An 8,657-nucleotide genomic window follows, 5' to 3' on the forward strand; every position below is an offset into this window, starting at 1 on the left:
AATTAGGTATAATGATTAAAACAGAAATGCGGAAATAGCTGTATTAAGATATATATGGTTTAATAATGATTTATGATTGAAAAATAGAGCACGGAAAGAGTTACAAACTAGAGAATGTTCGACCAGTGGCATTTCATTTTGAAATCCAAGTAAAATTGTCATGTGTCCTGTGATGCAATGCAGAGTCTTACTATTGATATTTGAGAAACAGGCATGGCATGTGATAGCTGCCTTCAGCCATTTTTACTGCTTTCCGAAGCATGCACAGGCCAAACAAAACACTTTGCTAATCGATGTAGGCTACCACTCCTGCAAAAAGTACCAGTCTCTGTTGTACTTGTTAAAAGACTAACAGACGTGACTTCATAAAGATTATAAAGACCTGTGCTTCCTGTGTCTGTCCTGACTCTGAGTTGGCCTGGTATGGTCCTGCTGTTAGGACTCTCATAAGTTGGCAATAACAGCTGTAGTATTGCTTCAATAAAAAGTTTAAACATAACAGATAAGAGTGTGTTAACAAATGTCACACGCCCCCTCCCCCACCCACCCCCAAGGAGCAGTAAAGGGTGAGTGACACAGCATCCAGGGGAGTGTATTGATATCTGTTAATGCACACCCTAAAGCACGTTTCACTTTCAGAATGCTGGAGGAGGAGAAAAACAAAAAAAAAAGCCTACCAGCGATTTTTCTTCTAAAACATAAAGGGCCAGATTTTATAACATGTGCGCGGGCATAGATTTGTGCACGCAACCCGGCACGCACAAATCTACGCCCGATTTTATAACGTGCGCAGGCAGCCGCGCGCATGTTATAAAATCCAAGATCTGAGCGCACAAGGGGGTGCACACTTGTGCACCTTGCGCGCACCGAGCCCTAGGGGAACCCCGATGGCGTTCCCCCGTTCTCTCTGCCCCCCCCCCACCTTCCCCTCTCTAACCCAACCCCCCAGCCATACCTAAATCCCCCCCCCCACACCTTTATTTTATGATTTGCGCCTGCCTCTGTGTAGGCGTAGGTTGCGCGTGCCGGCCAAGTGCCAGCGCGCAAACCCCCGGCACAGCCACTGTGCCAGAGGCCTCGGTCCTGCCCCGGGCCATACGCGCATCCTGGGGCTTGCGCGCGTCGCCTAGCCTATGCAAAATAGTGCCCCTGCGCGTGCCGAGCCTTTCTCAGGGTTATGCACGTAAGTTACATGTGTAACCCTTTGAAAATCTGCCCCGAAAGCATTATTTATTTTTAAGTAGAGATGGGCCACATAATCATAATAATGAGCAAGGGCAGTTTTAATTTTAATGACAATAGCCATGATCACTTTCTCAACTCAGCTCACATCACTTTGGATTTTTAGTGTAAGCACACTGCTTGAGAATATTCCAGGATTCCTGATAGCAGATCCATGAAGCAATATTAGGTTATTTTTTTTTTTTCCATTTTCATTTTCCAGGATTTTTCTGTTGTATTCTATGTAAACCATGACATATTTGGTCAGGCTATTCAACAGCCAAAAGCTAGCATCTGCATACGCAGCCTCTATGCAAGAGGCTTTAGAGTCTGGAGTGTATTATGGAATTGTACACTTGTACAGAATGTCAGTGGCAGCACACTATCCTTATATGTTCTATAGAGCAGTGGTTCTCAACCTTTTTTCTGTCGGGACACACCTGACAGATGGTTCTCATAGGTGTGACATCCTGAACACATGATCGGCATGGGGCTAAATATAAACATATACTCTGTAACTACAGGAACCACTCTGACCCTCCCCCCAACAATGGGTACAGAGCAGAACTAGGACATTTCTCGTTCAATTTACCATACAAGAAAAGATATTTCTGGTGTTATCTCAGTAACAGCAACATAAACTTTCTTTCCTACCAGGCACAATAGCCCTCCTTATGAAAAGACAGTAATTTACCACCCATGCATGTCCTATTGAGAAAACACAACAAATAAGATTGATATAAATGCCTACATACATGCTAGTAAAATATCTCGCCTTGGTCATACTCACAGAATCACCCTTCTCCAAGTACAGAAAGACTGCAGATTACAAATATGGAGACAGAAACTGGAATGGAAACCCAAAAAAAGATGCTCTGCATGCAGTGCAAAGCTGGAGAAACGGAAACAGAAATAATAGCACCTAACAGACTCCCAGGATCTGCAATAATGTATACAAATTAATCTGCTTAAAGTTATACCTGTATTATGGAACTCATTTAAACAGTAACAACCCTACCTATGAAATGGCAATGCTACAAATATTTAACCACCAATATACATCCAATTGAGAAAAGAGAACAACCCAAGCTGCTATAGATCCCTACATAGAAACTACAAGCTTGCAGAATACCCTTACCTGAGTCACACACACAGAACACAGACAGACCCTCACCAAATATAGAAAAAAGTGACCATCAAGTTAGTTTTTGTTTTTCCATTGTTACACTGCATACACTCAGTCTGGCTTCTTCCTGTTTCCAGTTCAGTTTGTTTACACTTCTGTTTATACAATCCTCAAGAAATATAAAATAATTCTAAAACTAGAATAAATGTTTCAAAACTAATAAATAGAATAAAATCCAATCATTAAAAACGTTTAAAAATTGGAGAATTTGTAATAATTAATAATCAATAAAATATTTCAAGCGGCAGCCACATCACATAATACCCAATAATTAAATGGCAATCAAGAAAGAAACTTTAAAAAGCCACCTTTACTTACCCTCTCCAGCAGCTCTCCTACTCCTTTCACTTGCGGGCCAATAACAAACACCAGAAACAGCAATGGCTGCTGAAGCTCCGTCCTCATGGTTTTTCTTCCTTAAGGCCCATGACTAGTCTCACACGCAGTCTGTCTCACACATCAGTCATCTCCCCGACCAATCTCTCACACACATACACCAGTCATCTCCCTAACCAGTCTTTCACATACATACACATTATCTCCCGACCAGTCTGTCTCACACACACACACACACACACGTCACCTCCCTGACCACTCCCTTGCGCTCACAGATTTTCTCTCCCTTACACATAGTCTCAATCACACATTTACACATGTGCTGTCTCACTCACCCCCACCCCAGCACACATGGCAGCTACAGCACAAGGCAGCTAGTTTGCTGCTATTAAAGCAGAGTAGTGACAAGCTGGGAACTGCAGCAGGAGTGACTCCCCCTGGCCCTGCAGCAGTAAGAAGGCAGCACTCAACTGTTTGCCTGTGCTGCAATCATTGCGGTGCAGAGCAGTCAGCTGAGAATGTGGCCACGGGGATTTCCTGCCCCAGCTATGAAGCGGTGAAGGTGGCTTAATGCAGACCCAGGGCAACTAATCAACTGATTTCCCAAACAGCCATGTGGCAGGAAATCCTCACTGCCACATTCTCAGCTGACTGCTCTGCACCTCGATGATCGCAGCACAGGCAAACAGCTGAGTGCTGCCTTCTTACTGCTGCGGGGCTGTGAGGAGCCTTGGGACATGATTTGTGCAGCAGAAGCATGACCCTTTCTTCTTCCCGCATGCCTGGTAAACATCACTTCCTCTTCCTGGCTGCAAGGGCGGGAAGAAGAAAAGGTCATGTTGCTGTTTCCTGCATCCCCAAACACTGTTGCCGTTCCCTTTCGGGCCTGAACGTGCTGATAGCGTGGGCAGGAATGGCAGCAGTGTTCATTGAAGAATTCTGTGCATCTTGCTGGGTAAGGAGAGGGAGGGAAGAGCAGCAGACCAGGATGTGCATGACATGCCCGCCAGTGCTTGGCCACACACTGGTTGAGAACCACTGCTGTAGGGGATAGTTAGAGTCAAATGAAAGACTGAAGGGGACTGTTGATGCAGTGCTGATACCTCAGTCTTGACCAGCTGTACAAATCTTTGTTTGCTATGGTTCACACAGTTCATTCCCATTGCTTCAAAGTTACCATTAATTGGCAATTAAAATATCCAGACACTATTTCCTTGTATATCAGATGGGATGTATAGTGATTCTCTGATTCTTGGTCCCTGTGTATGCTGGTTATACAGATACCCACCTCTCTCCAATTCTTTCATTAAGAAGGCCAAGGTGAATTACTAGGGTTTATTACAGTTTTCTTGAATTCCCCAGCTCTGCGTAACAATGGTGTTTTAAACAAATCACAAACATTCATTTTTTCCTTGCAGCTCGTGTTACAGTACAGACATATACATTTAATAATTATGGTATTAGAAAAAGAGGCATTAATTTACAGCCTCAGCCATTGATGCCATGCTATTGCTTATCTTCACTTTTCACTCTGTTTGTGCAAACATTAAAACGTGCAGCCAACCTCACCGAGGCCTGTATATCCTTTACAGGTAGGAGAGACTATCTCTCTCTCTCCACACACAGCACTTATGTCCACATTGTGTACTGCCTGCTGGATAGTGGTACAGAAGTGTAACCTATGTTGTGTAGCTGATGTCAACAACTTGTGCCTTGCAGTGAACAGCAGAGACCTTCCTCCAAGACCGCTGATGAGATAAGGCCGCTCCCCATCATGTAGCCCTTCTCCAGGACTTCAGAGTTCCCTGCTCTATGATGAGTGTCAGAGCCGTTCCACAACAGATAACTGGAGAACTTGATTAACGTCAATGTGCCCAAATTGTACCAGTGTTCTCTCATAGCATTTATGTGGGGGCAAGAAAGTTGGCTAAGACCAGTATGTCTAATAATTTTGAATAGTATTATGAATTGTAATTATCTGTTTTTTTCTGACCCCTACCTCATGGCCAGTCAGTGACAAAATAGGATCAAAGTGTTACTGGCAAGGCTTCTCTACGGTTAAAATGTATCACAGTGCCACAATCTTTGGTCAGTTTTTAGTTTGTCTTTTCATCCTGGCTAAAATGCTGTTCAGTTGATGTGACATCTCTGCCATACCCTTGTTCTGGTAAGCTTTCTTTGTCTCACATGCCACAATACTTTAAAATCTTTAAAAGTGCATTGCTGGAAAATAACTGTTAGATAAGGGATCCATCTGAAAAGGAAGATACTGCTAAGAATATTGTTAATGTTCTGTCAGTATTCATGATGCAATTGTGATCCTTCTATTTTTTTTCATGCTCAAATACTGCAGTAAATGTTATTACTGAAGAGAGCTGCTGCATACCAGCTTGTATGTGTGGGGCTTTGTGTAGCAGCCCCTCCGCTCCCTCCATGGAATTTGGAAATGGCTTAACAGCTGCAGCATTGCAGCTCACTTTAATTTATAATGCCATGGATTTCTGAAACCTCTAGCAGGTGCAACTGTGCTAGTACAATCGCAACTGGTTAAACATTGTATGGTCTTGTTTTCCTTTGTAATATAGGTACTGATGCTTTTTCCCATAGAAGTGTCCGTTCCCAAGCTTTTCTGAGTCTGCAGCTGGCTGGTCAAAGGTGAGGGAGCACAGCTGCCTCCTTGTATTAAAAAGCACCATGTGGGGTTAGACCAATCAAAATACTCCAACAGCACCACCACACCGAGTGGACAAGCAGTTGGAGCGTTTTGCTGCAGGCTATATGTGAACTTTTACCTTCTAACAGTTTATTTTTAGATTACATTTGCAGGTTCTTTTTTTTTTTTTTTTTTTTAAAGTGTGGGGGGTGTCTCACAGTATGACTTGCTGGAACAGTGCCGGTCCTATTGGTAAAAGTTCTGTGACTCATCTTACTGAGACCATCTCACAGTCCTCCTCAGAAAAGGTGCATATGGTGACACTTGCATCGTAAACTGCTCTGGCTCCAGCACATCCTTAGTATTACAGTAGAATCCTCAGTGCAGCTGTGAGGGAAAGAGAGATGATGATAAAAAAAAAAAAAAAATTAAAAACTTCCCTGGAAAGAGGGATGTACCAATTACCACCCTCTCTTTCACCTCCCCAGTGATTAAGGCTCTGTTCAGAATTATGGAGAGCACTCGGGTGATATTTTCTATTTTCAGTGCTGCTTGTTCCTTCAATGAAAAGGATTTTCTTGCCATGCATCTTATATGAAAACTCTTTCCTTGCTCTGGGGGTGGTCAAACACATTCTATCAATTCTTATAACCTAGAGCTATATGAAGTAGGGATGTGCATTCATTTTTAACAAAATAGACAATGGCAATAAAATTGTCTATTTTGTTGTTTTGGGAGAACCCCGAACCGAAAAAAAAAATATTGAAATTTCGTGTTAGTGTGCACTAATGGGACTTAGTGCACACTAACTACGTGCTAATGTGCACTATGTCCTGTTTGGAAAACTATAGTTAGTGTGTACCAAAGTCCCGTTACTGCGCACTAAGCCCGAAATTAGGAAAACCCTAAATAAGTACCTCCCGAACCACTATAAAAACGAAATTTAACAGAATGACCCAAAACAAAAACATGAAAAAAAAATCATTGCACATCCTTATGCAGTACCTTCCCCTTCTAAAGAGATATCTAGCTCCCTTTCTATCCATGCGCCTCGGATGCATGGGCAGCTCTCCATATTTATTTGCTTTCCTGCAGGTGCTATAGCCGTCTGTGCCTCAGAGGAACTGCACATCAGAACCGTCTTGGATAAAGTCAGAGTGCAGATGGAGCCTAGGTGCACATATTAATAAGGAAGATTAGACAACTGTGCTGCTGGGGCAGACGTGTGAATGTACTTGGGCACAGACTGTCCTCATAGCTGCAGTGACGCAAGTCTAGAGCTGATGTGAACTAATAGCGAGGACTCTTCTTTAAAAGCTTCAGGATAAGCTTGATCTGAAGGGAATCCCTCCTTGTGACTGCTCTGCCTTCAGTGGGAAAGAAATGTTGAATAATGGCTTTGTCCAGAAAGGACTCTTAACATTTAGGTAGTGATTACACATTTTTTAAAATAAAATAAAGTGGGGGGAAAAGGGGCAAAGAATTTATAAATGTTTCTTATGTTTATAAATTAGTTGTATTCTGTTTCCAGGTCTGCTTATTGTGGTCAGTCTTGTCCCAATCCATGCAAACTTATTTCTGCACCAGATAATTGAGCTTGAGTGCATGCATCAGTGAGAAATTAGTAAATTATTGTAGCAAGCACTCTTCCGTTCATCAGTTTATGAGCATAAGTGCTGTATGCAAAGGGCGGTCAGTGCCTAATTACAGAAACTCTTCACTTCAAACTCGTTTGCAGATTTTTCAAGAAGAAAATGAAGCTCTTTTCTCTTTATAAAGCACAGTGAAGGGTATGTAATTCAGATTTCCAGGTGAAGAAGGCTGGCCCTTGTGGCCAGGTGCAGGTTCTAAGTTTGATGCTTGAGCCTGTCTACTGTGCTCCAGGCCGGCTGTGGCAGGGATTGCTGCAAAAGCAGGGTTCACAGTCCCTGGTGAAAAAGGGGAAATCATCTCAGTTGTCTCTCAATGGTGGTTCCTACTTGCCAGATTGGTGTGTGTTTGTTTGCCAGGCTCTGAAAGGAGCGATGATGTATAGTCCATGCCCAGGGACACTTGCTATTATGGCTGGGCTAAATTAAGGGAAGAGAGGACCCCCTCCTCGCCCCCAGATAGTTGTAAATGAAGGCTTTTGATGGCATAGTAATTCTCAACCCAGTCCTCGGGGCACACCTAGCCAGTCAGGTTTTCAGGCTATCCACAATAAATATGCATGTAATAGATTTGCAGACAAGTAGTGCCTGCAGATTTATCACATGCATATTTATTATGGATAGCCTGAAAACCTGACTGGTTAGGTGTGCCCTGAGGACGGGGTTGGGAAGCACTGAACTAGAGCCTGGTTCAGATTCAGCTAGGAGTCTAAAGGTTCAAGAGCAATATGAAATGTTTCCAGATAAAGGAATTTGTTTTTTAAAATTCTAAACTAGTTGGACCAATCTTGGTTAACTGTGTATGGAGATACTTCAAAAACGCCACCAATACTGCAGTAGGGCTCCTCTTATTTGAGGCAGATTGAACTAATGTAACTGTCAAAAATATTAAAAATATATATATAAAATGGCTTGTTTATGCAATAAGTAAATGTAACAGTTTGAAATTCAAAGTTCTATGCGCTACGCAAGTCTTGCTTTATATTTTCCTATATCACTTCATAAAGTCTCTTTGTATACTAAGCAAGTTTCCCAAAGACACAAAATTGGACAAACCTGAAAAGAACAGTATTACAAATAAAACAAACTTATGCCTTAGAAGTTTGTACTAGTGATTGTATTCCATTCATTTACAAACTCGTTAGTGTAAATTTAAAAATCGATTTTGGATCTTCCAGCCTTTCCAAAGTTTGGATACTGTAGAAAGATTTCTGGCAGCATGATACAAACATAATGAAATTCCCTGTTTAAAAAAAGTAGTGTCTCAAGGTCTTCCACCTGTTGGGAGTGTCACATTTGCCAAACGTCGTGACATCACGCCTTGAGCGGCCCAATTGCACGCCCAGTGGCTGCTTTCGCCCGTGCAGGCATCCATCTTCGCGGGCAGCTGGAGGCAGGGGAGCCGCGGTCGTCTTCGCCGATGTCTGTCTCAGGAGGGGGGCTGCAAAAAAAGTAAGTCAAGTCGCTTTGTTGCTTTACACTGCCAGTCCTCTCGCCCCTCCTCCCGAAGCAAGGCTGCTTTTCGCACCTTGCTTTGGGAGGAGGGGAGAGAGGACTGGCAATCCCGAGCATAGGATTGCCCGTCCTCTCTCCCCTCTCTCTCTTGCAACTT

General features: G+C 42.9%; 1 protein-coding gene across 2 annotated transcripts in view; it reads left to right on the plus strand.

The window, feature by feature from the left end:
• The window catches only part of WIPF3 (WAS/WASL interacting protein family member 3), an 82,773-nt gene extending 74,630 nt beyond the window's left edge, over nt 1–8,143 (plus strand). For both annotated transcript variants that reach the window (XM_029589202.1, XM_029589203.1), the window contains exon 8: nt 4,463–8,143. The gene's annotated coding sequence lies outside the window, so the exon portion shown is untranslated. The remainder of the gene's footprint in view (nt 1–4,462) is intronic.
• The last annotated feature ends 514 nt before the right edge of the window (nt 8,144–8,657 follow it).

Source organism: Rhinatrema bivittatum, chromosome 2 (genome assembly GCF_901001135.1).
Source record: "Rhinatrema bivittatum chromosome 2, aRhiBiv1.1, whole genome shotgun sequence".
In the NCBI taxonomy this organism is placed as follows: Eukaryota; Metazoa; Chordata; class Amphibia; order Gymnophiona; family Rhinatrematidae; genus Rhinatrema; species Rhinatrema bivittatum.